This window comes from Astatotilapia calliptera, chromosome 1, assembly GCF_900246225.1.
Source record: "Astatotilapia calliptera chromosome 1, fAstCal1.2, whole genome shotgun sequence".
Classification (NCBI taxonomy): domain Eukaryota; kingdom Metazoa; phylum Chordata; class Actinopteri; order Cichliformes; family Cichlidae; genus Astatotilapia; species Astatotilapia calliptera.
The window spans coordinates 9,194,256-9,207,408 of record NC_039302.1 but is presented as its reverse complement, the minus strand read 5'-3'; positions in this window follow the sequence as shown (position 1 = coordinate 9,207,408).

Below are 13,153 nucleotides of genomic sequence, written 5' to 3'. Positions count from 1 at the left end.
TCCTCTTAATGAGTCAGATCACAGTGCCCACAGAGTCGTACAGACATAATAAAAACATGTCAGTTGAATTGAGAAAAGTGAATAAGAGGGACTCGTTGCCTATGGGACTAATTGACCTTGTTGTACACTCAGAGTATAGTTAATATTTAAACCCAGCAATATTCAATGGCATGCTACATCATCAACAAAAAAACTACAGACCTCCTGTACACTGCTTTATGCACATGTCCCTCCTTAACAGCCTCACATTTGAAATTATGAATACTTGAACGCTGCAGTCGATGCTATTTTGTTTGTTGGTGCATGTTGTGGGTTTATACAGATCATAGACTGTATATAAAAGAAGGACGGATCCATGCCTCCAGACCAACTTTTGCCTCTGTAAGTAATATGAAGTTCATAGTAGGCAACAAGAGGCATCCTTCATCAATCATTTGTAATAGCACATTTAACAGGCTAATCATCAACATCTGTGTGTGTGTGTTACAGAGCAAGCTGTCGGTTTGAATTTTAAATAAAATCTCATGTTACTGCTCAAAGATGTGCATATGTGATTTAGGCAGAATTAGCAGAACTTTATCACAAGAAACTACACTGACATCTAGTGAACAAACAGAACAGAGCCCTAAACTCCACTCAGTGTCTGAAATTAAATACAGCCGCTCAGCAAAGAGTGAAAGCAGCATGAATTATTCAGTGCAAAACTTACTGATTTCATTTGGCGGACAACGTCTGTATTGACTCATTTTTGCTCCAGAATCACCCAAGAGTCAGTATAAATCACGGTAGAGCAAAATTCTCCCTGTCTTATAATGACAGTTTTCTGTAATATGGCTGGCACTCACATTACTGTGCAGTCACATTTCTTTCTGAGTAATTCTGGTGTGTGTCTGTGTGTCTGTGTTTCATGTAATAAGACCAAACTTAATATCTCAGTTCTTGAAAGTAAGACTGTCCTGTCCTATATTTTTAGTCAGTATATTTACACACCACACATGAAGTTTATGTTTTAATCAAGTAATATCTCAGATTTTTGGATTTAACAAGACTTTTTAAGGATCATAGATGAAAATAAATGTTTAAAAAGGCTGCAAGGCTCACTGTGACAGCTTGAAAAGGCAGATGAAAGTGATGTAACTGAAGAATTAACTTAAGGGGTGAAAAATAGAGAAAGACCTTCACAGATTTAGTCAATTACTTTAAAGCATTTTGCCTTCAGGCGAGGCCTTGCCCCAGGTGACTGCAACTACAGCCTAACTTAAAATATACTAGAATTCATGCCATTGAATTACATTTAAAGTTGTCCTGCTGTATGGATCAATGCCATGAACTACCAAAGTGAGCTTGGTATAACATACCTGCTTTGTGCAGCACTCAGTCTTCTGGAGATCTCAAGAGGCACAAAGAGCAGGAGTCAACCACTGTGTCACACCAGTGTGTGTGAGAGTGTGAAGACAGCTGGAGTAATGGGGGCAGGTTGAAGCAGATGGCTAGACAAGCTGTAGCTTCATCCATACCTCCAGGGAGCCATATTGTCTGTCCTGAAATGCTCTTCTGTTGACCTCTGACCTGTGCGGTGTGAAGGAGTGGGCTGACTGCGACGTCACGCTGATGTCCTCTGTTACACACGGCAAAATAGTCACATTGCTGGAAGTTTTCCAAGAAAATTACCTCAGTGGAGCATTGAATGCGTCTGTGTCTGCTGAAAGCACAAGTCTGTTACAGCTGCTATTTATGAAGTGAGAGGTGCTATATTTTAACTCCAAGACACCACAAATATTTCTTCTCCTCTCCTGGTACGAAATCTCTATGCAGCAGATAATTACAAGAGGCATACATCTTATCAAAACAATCTACAGTGAAACAATAAAATGATCTAGTTTGACAATTTTCATTGAAATGTTGTGCAAATGGTCTGCAAATAATGTAAAAAGTCTGCTAGGAAATTGCAGTGGAGGGAAATATTTACTCATGGTTGCATGGCTAGAGTTAAGCCTTATGTAAAATGCTTATTTACAAGTTTTTTTGTGGATTTAGAGCTCTACTTGAGAGCCTAAAATCAGTGCTTCCTTTGTGCCATAACATTTCATAGAGGTGTATTGGAAAACCTCTGATTAAAGCTTCCCTGCCAGTAAGCTACATGATAAACTATGTTTTGATTAAATGAGGTTGGCTGAGACCAAAGACACGCCTCTATGCTCTCAAACAGTTGGATAGCTTCACTATATTTATATATATGTATATGTATATTTTGATTGAGTGCTAAATATTCACACCCAGCAGCACAGCCACCAAGTCAGACTATAGATAGATAGATAGATAGATAGATAGATAGATAGATAGATAGATAGATAGATAGATAGATAGATAGATAGATAGATAGATAGATAGATACAGTGGGGCAAAAAAGTATTTAGTCAGCCACCGATTATGCAAGTTCCCCCACTTAAAATGATGACAGAGGTCAGTAATTTGCACCAGAGGTACACTTCAACTGTGAGAGACAGAATGTGAAAAAAAAATCCATGAATCCACATGGTAGGATTTGTAAAGAATTTATTCGTAAATCAGGGTGGAAAATAAGTATTTGGTCAATAACAAAAATACAACTCAATACTTTGTAACATAACCTTTGTTGGCAATAACAGAGGTCAAACGTTTACTATAGGTCTTTACCAGGTTTGCACACACAGTAGCTGGTATTTTGGCCCATTCCTCCATGCAGATCTTCTCGAGAGCAGTGATGTTTTGGGGCTGTCGCCGAGCAACACGGACTTTCAACTCCCGCCACAGATTTTCTATGGGGTTGAGGTCTGGAGACTGGCTAGGCCACTCCAGGACTTTCAAATGCTTCTTACGGAGCCACTCCTTTGTTGCCCGGGCGGTGTGTTTTGGATCATTGTCATGTTGGAAGACCCAGCCTCGTTTCATCTTCAAAGTTCTCACTGATGGAAGGAGGTTTTGGCTCAAAATCTCACGATACATGGCCCCATTCATTCTGTCCTTAACACGGATCAGTCGTCCTGTCCCCTTGGCAGAAAAACAGCCCCATAGCATGATGTTTCCACCCCCATGCTTCACAGTAGGTATGGTGTTCTTGGGATGCAACTCAGTATTCTTCTTCCTCCAAACACGACGAGTTGAGTTTATACCAAAAAGTTCTACTTTGGTTTCATCTGACCACATGACATTCTCCCAATCCTCTGCTGTATCATCCATGTGCTCTCTGGCAAACTTCAGACGGGCCTGGACATGCACTGGCTTCAGCAGCGGAACACGTCTGGCACTGCGGGATTTGATTCCCTGCCGTTGTAGTGTGTTACTGATGGTTACCTTTGTTACTTTGGTCCCAGCTCTCTGCAGGTCATTCACCAGGTCCCCCCGTGTGGTTCTGGGATCTTTGCTCACCGTTCTCATGATCATTTTGACCCCACGGGATGAGATCTTGCGTGGAGCCCCAGATCGAGGGAGATTATCAGTGGTCTTGCATGTCTTCCATTTTCTGATGATTGCTCCCACAGTTGATTTTTTTCACACCAAGCTGCTTGCCTATTGTAGATTCACTCTTCCCAGTCTGGTGCAGGTCTACAATACTTTTCCTGGTGTCCTTCGAAAGCTCTTTGGTCTTGGCCATGGCGGAGTTTGGAGTCTGACTGTTTGAGGCTGTGGACAGGTGTCTTTTATACAGATGATGAGTTCAAACAGGTGCCATTCATACAGGTAACGAGTGGGGGACAGAAAAGCTTCTTACAGAAGACGTTACAGGTCTGTGAGAGCCAGAGATTTTCCATGTTTGAGGTGACCAAATACTTATTTTCCACCCTAACTTACGAATAAATTCTTTACAAATCCTACCATGTGAATTCATGGATTTTCTTTTTCACATTCTGTCTCTCACAGTTGAAGTGTACCTCTGGTGCAAATTACTGACCTCTGTCATCATCTTAAGTGGGGGAACTTGCACAATCGGTGGCTGACTAAATACTTTTTTGCCCCACTGTAGATAGATGATAGACTTGGCATATCTAAGCATGCTGTGCAGTGTGTCTTTAGCAAATCTGAGGAAACTGCATGAGGGGAAGACAAAAAGAAGAAGAAAGAAAAAACTGTCTACAGCAGATGAACAGTATGTGAAAGTCATGTCCTTAAGAAATATGGAAAAAAAATCGAGCAAGACCTGAAACAGGACCTGAGGGATACATCTGGCCCTTCAGTTGATTATTGTTCACTGAAATGTCATCAGAAATGGTCTCAGTGGAAGGGCGGCTGTCAAGAAGCCAAATTTGTGGTTCAACTCATTGTCATTGTGTACATAGGAGGTCAACAGTGCAACAGTGAGTGTCTACAGTGTAAAACACAGTGGAGGCTCTGTCATTATATATCTACCTGGCAAAAGCTTCATTTTTTTTAGCATGACAAAGTATACAGCCCAGCCATGTAAAGCAAACATGGCTTTCCAAGAAGCCTGGAAACTATTCCTGAAGAAAGCTGAATAAGCGAGTTCAAACTGTGTCGAAGAATTATGTTAAGCTTATTAGAAATGTACAAACTAAGCACCTTTTATATTCTGTTTCTATGTGTGTTTGAACATATTTGAATAAATTGCAGCACCAAGTTCCAATTTTACTATCAAAATATATAAAAATGAGGTATATATTTTTAAAAAATACAGTGGGAGTCACTGTACCTAGTGCTCCGATTACCACGGGGACCACCATTACCTTCACCCTCCACATCCTCTCGAGCTCTTCTCTGAGCCCTTGGTACTTCTCGAGCTTCTCGTGTTCCTTCTTCCTGATGTTGCTGTTATTCGGAACCGCTACATCGATCACTACGGCCGTCTTCTTCTGTTTGTCTACCACCACTATGTCCGGTTGGTTAGCCACCACCATTTTGTCCGTCTGTATCTGGAAGTCCCACAGGATCTTAGCTCGGTCATTCTCCACCACCCTTGGGGGCATCTCCCATTTTGACCTCGGGACTTCCAGGTTATACTCGGCACAGATGTTCCTGTACACTATGCCGGCCACTTGGTTATGGCGTTCCATGTATGCCTTGCCTGCTAGCATCTTGCACCCTGCTGTTATGTGCTGGATTGTCTCTGGAGCATCTTTACACAGCCTGCACCTGGGGTCTTGCCTGGTGTGATAGACCCCAGCCTCTATGGATCTTGTGCTCAGAGCTTGTTCTTGTGCTGCCATGATTAGTGCCTCTGTGCTGTCTTTCAGTCCAGCTTTGTCCAGCCACTGGTAGGATTTCTGGATATCAGCCACCTCCTCTATCTGCCGGTGGTACATACCGTGCAGGGCTCTGTCCTTCCATGATGGTTCCTCGTCTCCCTCCTCTTTCTTGGGTTTCTGCTGCCTGAGGTATTCACTGAGCACTCGGTCAGTTGGGGCCATCTTCCCAATGTATTCTTGGATGTTCGTTGTCTCATCCTGGACTATGGTGCTGACACTCACCAGTCCCCGGCCCCCTTCCTTCCGTTTAGCGTACAGCCTCAGGGTGCTGGACTTGGGGTGAAACCCTCCATGCATGGTAAGGAGCTTTCTTGTCTTGATGTCAGTGGCTTCTATCTCCTCCTTTGGCCAGCCTATTACCCCAGCAGGGTACCTGATCACGGGCAGGGCGTAGGTGTTGATGGCCCGGATCTTGTTCTTACCATTCAGCTGACTCCTCAGGACTTGCCTGACCCTCTGCAGGTACTTGGTGGTTGCAGCTTTCCTAGCGGCCTCTTCATGGTTCCCATTCACCTGTGGGATCCCCAAGTACTTGTAACTGTCCTCTATGTCTGCAATGTTGCCTTCTGGTAGTTCAATCCCCTCAGTTCTGACTACCTTCCCTCTCTTTGTTACCATCCGACTACACTTCTCCAGTCCGAACGACATTCCAATGTCATTGCTGTATAGCCTGGTAGTGTGGATCAGTGAATCGATGTCTCGTTCACTCTTGGCATACAGCTTGATGTCATCCATGTACAGGAGGTGGCTGACAACTGCTCCGTTCCGTAGTCGGTATCCGTAGCCAGTCTTGTTAATGATCTCACTGAGGGGGTTCAGGCCTATGCAGAACAGCAGTGGGGACAGAGCATCTCCTTGGTAGATCCAGCACTTGATGGTGACTTGTGCTATGGGCTTGAGGTTGGCCTCCAGTGTTATACGCCACATGCCCATTGAGTTCCTGATGAAGGCTCTCAGGGTCCTGTTGATCTTATATAGTTCTAGGCATTTCAGGATCCAGGTGTCCGGCATTGAGTCATAGGCCTTCTTGTAATCAATCCAAGCAGTGCACAGGTTGGTCAGTCTGGTCCTGCAGTCTCGGCTGACTGCTTGGTCTGCCAGTAGCTGGTGTTTTGCACCTCTGGTATTCTTGCCCATCCCTTTCTGTGCCCCGCTCATGTATTGACCCATGTGCCTGTTCATCTTAGTCGCTATGATGCCTGACAGGAGCTTCCATGTGGTGCTGAGGCAGGTTATTGGTCAGTAGTTGGAGGGGACCGGTCCCTTCTTGGGGTCCTTGAAGATCAGGACTGTCCGGCCTTCGGTTAGCCCAGACCTTCCCAAAGTGTGGGGCCCAGCAGAGCCATTGCGGGGGGGGGGGGGGGGGGGGGGGGGCGGTATGAAAAGGGGAAAAGAACTACAATGCTTGGACACTGCTAGCATGGGCGCCCACACAAACGCAAAGCAGGAGATGAAGCATCGCTGAATATGTTTCCAAACCAACTTCATTCTGAGCCAAAGACTAGAAAATATGGTGAAGCATATCTTCCCTTTGGCTTCACCTGCACAAGTGCCAAGGTAGGTCTCCCCTGCATAATTGCTTTTCCCTTCGTCGGGAGCACGCGCTGGGCTGTCCAAATCACGAAGCGCGAACATTTTTCTTGTAAAACAAAGGGGAGCCCAGCAGCAAAAAGAGTTTGGGAACCACTGGCTTAGCCAGTCCCGGTGTCTCTCATCAGCTGGCAGCTGGTTCATTTGTGCTGCCAGACGCTCGTGGAGTGCAGTCAGCTTCTTCAGCCAGTAGGCGTGAACCATGTCAGGTCCTGGTGCTGTCCAACTCTTCATACTGGAGACCCTTTCTTGGATATCTGCCACTGTGATGGTTACTGGACCCTGTTCAGGGAGGTCGCTGTGGTCTGCCCTCAGATCCTCTAGCCACTGAGCATTGCCGTTATGGGTTGCGTCCTTCTCCCATATGCTCTTCCAGTATTCCTCAGTCTCCAGCCTTGGTGGTGCTCTTCTCATATTGTTCCCCTGCCACTGAGAGTACACCTTGGCTGGTTCTGTGCAGAACAGCTGGTTTATTCTCCTGCCTTCGATCTCTCTGGTGTACCTCTTCAAGCGGCTGGCCAAGTCTGTGAGTCATTGCTTGGCATTTTCCAAGGCCTCAGGTATGGACAGGTTCCTGTACTTCTTAGGCACCTTCTTCATTGCACCTTTCTGCAACTCCGATAGTTGGCTAACCTCCCTCCGTGCTACCTTGATCTTAGCCTCTAGCCTCCTTCTCCATAGAGGGTACTGCCCCTTGTGGCTGTTCAACTTGTAGCCAAGCATCTCACTCATCACTGCTGCCATATTGTAGATCAGCTTGTTAGTCTGTTAGTTAATGGAGACTGTAGGTATCGTCTGTAGTGCTGCATTAACATCATCTAGTAGATCTTCTGAGGGTACTTCACGTAGTCTTGGCTACAGGGGATGCAGGTTTCAAGCTTGGCTATGATTTTATCTTTCAGGTCAGTTCCTCTCGCACTCAACGATCCTTCTCTTTGCACACTTGGGGCTTGGTACCCAATCTTGGGTGGGGGTGATGATATCTCCCCCCTAACCTGGCGTCCTGGTTCCCCCTTGCCCTAAGGATTTTAGTTCAAGTCCATTTTAACTACTTAACTACTACTCAGCACTTGCAGAGGATGAGAAATGACGGTCTGAATCTTCACGGATAGATTAACTGTAGTCTGTGAAAACTACCATGGTAGTACATGACATGTACATTTTCATTTCCCTCTCCACTCTCATCCTTTAGTCTGCTTCTCTCTCTCCACATAAGCATCTGTGCTTCATTAGCTCTTTGGATTCTTTCATTTTCCTCCCAGCAATAACAAATTGAACCCAGCGAGCCGACCGCTGAAAGATCTGGCGTCCCACAAAACGCAGTGTCCATATATTACCACGGCCAGCGTGGTTAACAGTGTCCACCGAGTGACACAGGCCACAATATTTTCAAGCGCACGCATGTGGTGAAACTAAGAAAAATTGCTTTTCATGTTTGCATTTTTTTCTTTTAGCTTGAGCCAAATAAAGAGCCAAATGATGAGGCTGCTGTAATTTGCTGAGAGTTCAGAGTCAGAGTTTGGCATTTTGTGGTAAAAAGGCATTTTTTCTTTCTAGGACAGAGCTAATTAAAAAAAGTGATACCAGTCTCATTTTTGTACAGCACATGTAAGGTCACTACCAACGGTTAGTTAGTTTAGCTTAGCACAAACGCACTGGTAATGTGTTTTTTAAGGTTGAAAGAAGCCACGTGTAGCTGCAGCTCTAAAGGTCACAAATCAGCTCATTGTGTCTTGTTGCTATACTTCTTTTTTTTAACTTGTGGTGTAGAATCTCAGTGAGCTTTAAATAATATCTATTATAAATGTTAGTTTTTAGTTCATTTACCTCACATGTTAAAAACATATTGTTCCAATTGTCTAGTTTCCAAAGGATGCTGGTAAGAGTCATCAACCGTTCTCAGAGCCATCAATCTGTTCTTAATTGTGTTTCTGTTGCACACCAGATTTTAAATACTTGAAGCTGGAGTTTTGTTTTTTTCTTTTTCATTCTTTCTTTGTTACAAAAGACAGCTGGAAAAGTACAAGTCATAAATCTGTAATTCTCCAGCAGTTTTTCTGCTCATACAATGACTGTCCCACATAAAAACTACCTGACCCAGGGGGTGTGAGCCTGGCCTGCCCGTCTGCATTTCACTAGTACACGCTGTTAACACCGAGCACAATGCTGAGCTTTATCTCAGGGGGATGTGTGTTGCTCTTGCAGTGGAGCATCCAGTTTTTTCCTCTCTTTTTTAAAATTTCTGATGTGACATTGCGATAGAGACTTGGCCTACTTGCACCTCCTCAACAAAACGCATTGCCACGCAGGGCACACCTGCAAACTGTGCTGTTCAGGATGTAACTGAGCAGGTTTAGGCCTCTCTTTGGGATGCTGCTTGTTTTAATCAAGCCTTTTCTCACACATGCTGCTGCTTATGAAGCTCCACGTTGTTTAAGTTGGCTGCAGATGTGTTGTGACAGGATATGATGTCATTTGCAAGAGCCAACACTCCCCAAGTATGTTTTTTCTGAGAGCTCGGGGACAGTTTTGAGCTTCCATCATGAAACTATATGTTTCATTCGTAAGTACTTGTTTGCATTGGTTTGCATACATGTTCCTGAGGAGACACTGAGACATGAGGTGAGAGGAAACCTTGGCTGAGGCTCCTGAAATTAATTGCAAATGTTGTGTAGTGTGTACATTGAAGGTTTCTGAAATGAATTAAAACCAAAATACTTGCTGGAATAAATTTGGAGATGCAGGAACACAAGTACAGCTTGAAGACTAAGGCAAGCCTCAAATTCTCAAACACAGATGTCAGCTGTGTGAGAGCACTGAATGTTTTCTTTTATGACCTATGTATTACACTTCATTTTTCAGTATGATGAGCCAAAATATCTAAATCATTGGAAAAAATCCCAGGAACAACATAAAGTAAAACACAGCAACAAAGAAGTCTTGAGACATTTATCGATGCCTTTCTTTGAATGTGTGTGTTTTTTTTCTTGTTTTGCTGCAGTTTTATGGAGCTGGTGACTGCTGTGAAAAACAAAGCATTTGCAGGACTCAGAAAATTAAGTACACAAATGCACAGGATTACCTGATATATAAAAACAGGTTTTAGCAGTTGGAGCATTCAGATGTGTGTTTGCATGATGTCACACTTGTTGCAGGAATGAATGTCCAAGCAAAATCACTCCGAGGTTAGAGCATGCAGCACACAGAGAAACACAAACCAACCTACATTTCAGATTCTACAGGCCTCAGTTAGTATGTTAGCTGTTAAAGTTAATGACAGTGCAATTAGAAAAAGACTGAACGAGTACGACTTGTTTGGGAGCATTCGCAGGAGAGAGAGAAAAGACAGCTTCGGTTTGCAAAGCTGACAAACCACAAACAAACAAACCACAAGATGTCTGTAGCAATATTATTTGGATAGTTAACACTGAAATAGAGATGTTTGGCCAAAATGCAAAACCCCATGTCTGAAGAAAATCAAACACAGCACATCAGGATAATCGTTTCAACTATCACCAACCTTTAAGCACGGTGGTGGAGGGGGGATGATTGGGGCTTGTGTTGCAACCACAGGACCTGGGCACCTTGCAGTCACTCAGTTGACCATGTAATACCATCTAGTCAAATTTGAGGCCGCCAGCTAAAGCTTGGCCCAAACACGGCAGAAACTCTACAACAGAAAGGCAGAAAAAAAATAAAGTTAAATTTAAAATAATAAAGGTGGCGCGATGGGCCAGTTAGAGAGCCCAGCCTGATTGAAAACTGTAACACGGATATTAACTGTACTCATAGATACCCACTGTTGCAGTAATAGTGTTTCATTTACTTCTGCTTTTCTCTGAAGTGCTCACCTGTTATTCCCTTGATCCAGACGGTCCTGTTTTCCTTCATTTACGACTCCATTGCAACCAGCCAAAATGTTATCAGCACCTCATTTACACAAAGTGTCATTTTCACAGCTGCTATTTCATTTTATTGGAGCTAGTTCATTATAACTGCTTTATCAGTTTTACCGCACTGCCAGCCTAACTGCTGTTTGTCAGTATTGTTTGCAGTGTTTCACGTGCGCTTCCAAATGCCAGCTGCTGCTATTATTATTACTGGATGCGTTCAGCTCACTTTGCATAGTCAGGTGCACAAGCCGGGGTCCAGCAGGTGAGATATGGCCTGGAATAAGTGGAGATTATCAATAAACCCATGGCGGATTTACAGCGCAGTAAAACCACAAACAGTAAGAAGCTTTGTTTTAGGCCACAGAAAGCAGGGCGTCGTTTGCCAAAAGAACAAACAGCATGTTACTGGATTTTGTAGGATTTAAATTGATCCATTTCTGTTTAGGTTATTTGGTATGTAATAAGTTCATATTCCTTGAAACTATGACAAATAGTCCTGGCATACTACACCAGGCTGAGAGTACCGGGAGATGACAACAATCAGAGAGCCGAGCTCTGTTTCCCTGTAAACACTCTTGGAGTGGACTTGACAAATTGGCCATTTAGAAGTAAATCTGTCTAAATGAATGTGTGTTTCTTTCCCTGGGCACTTTGTCTCTCTAATGCAGTGTGCTGCCAGGGCGGAGAATGCCCCAGCTTTGTGGCATTTTATGAGGACAATAGTAAACCTCGATGGCTCGTCTGACTGGTTACTCCGGATGAAATACGCCTGTGGGCTGTAGATGCGCACGGAATGCCAACGGAAGGAGAGAGGAGGGTGAACACAGTCTGAGCAGTGTGAATTTAAGAGGAGAGCAGGGCAGCCAGCCAGAGGAGTTGAATGCTCTTTGTTCTGCCACATGGTTACCGATGAGTATTCCTAACTATAATCTATGTGGCGGACTGATTTGGTGATGACTCTTCATTACAAAATTTCCGAGAGCCAACAGATGAAACTATGCTTACACGTCCAGCTTGTATTTAATCCTGACTTTACACAAGCTGTTTCTGTATAAAGGATCTAATACAAAACTGGACAATGATTTTTTAATTGATACACTCCCTCTTTCTAAAATCCAAATGACACGTTTGTGTGTCCCACCCCATCTCTAGGTATAGGCTGTGAAACTCTTTAATCCTGAATCTAAACTCGCTTTAGCTGTGTCAGTAGGGAGTATGTAAAACAGAACAATGCAGGGATCTTTTAATTGATCCACACTCCCTCCTTCTGAAATCTAAAAGAAATGGGTGCATGCCCTTCCTGTGCGCCTTCCTAATTTCAACTACAATACGAGCTGACAGCTTACAACAGTTACCCACCCATCCTGCATCGGGACGTCCATGGAAACATTGTGGGACATTTCTGATGTTTCTAAAAATTACAGCCATTTCATTTATTTTGAGCTAGTGAAGTGAAAAAGTCTTCACTATTGTTCTTATTTCCAGCTCCTTCTCTTCTCTATTTTTACTTGATTAGAGTAGCTGTGCATGATTCGCAGTTCAAACTGACCTCTCTTCATTTTCTATCGGACCCTGGTGCAGTTCCTCAAATTCCCTTGTCTGAAACAAGCTGTTTTGCGTGCTCTGCCTTTAAGCTAACATTCTTCTGATTGGTTGCCCCTTACAAACAGAAGGTTTAAAGAGCAGATGGCCGGGACTTATTTGCTGACAGCCAGAGCTGTTTGTCTGAGATGTCATCAGTAATATCTTGTCTCACTGACAACACAGGAAGCTAAAAATTGTTTTGTCGCATGCAAAGCAGTCTGAAGTCTGAGTGTTTGGCTCATTACACGTATACTGACGTCATGATTTGAAACTGAAGCTCGTGTTTACCATTGTAACAGTGTATGTATGATAGAAGATAAGGAAAAAACACATTAAAGCCACTTTTTTTTTTCAATTAGAATACAGTCTTAATATTTTGCCACTTATTGTTTCTGCTTAGTTTTTCTTAAAGTCTGCTGGGCCTTTAACTGCTGAATGTAACAACCTGGATATTGTGCTTTGTTCCACTTTGAGTACTAAATTACTGCTGTTAGTGCACTTCTTCAAGATACTGATTCATGTCATCATCCATTACCAAGGAACACTCAACTAATGAGCAAAATAGGAACATTTAAAACTTAAGGTATTCAAAAGCAGATAAACATTTGGGTGCCAGATTTTATGATACCCTGCGTATAGTGCTTGCAACACTTCGGCAATCAATAACACAGAAGGTTAAAATAAAAATCTACAAATCACACATTTAAAATTCAGTAAATCTGCAAATGTCATTTCCTCAGTGATGTAACCGCCTGTAAACCAGCGTGCAGTTCACTTTTCTGACATCAAATGACTTCAATTTCAACAGAAAGAAAATTAAAAACAATAAATAATTGTACCACTGTG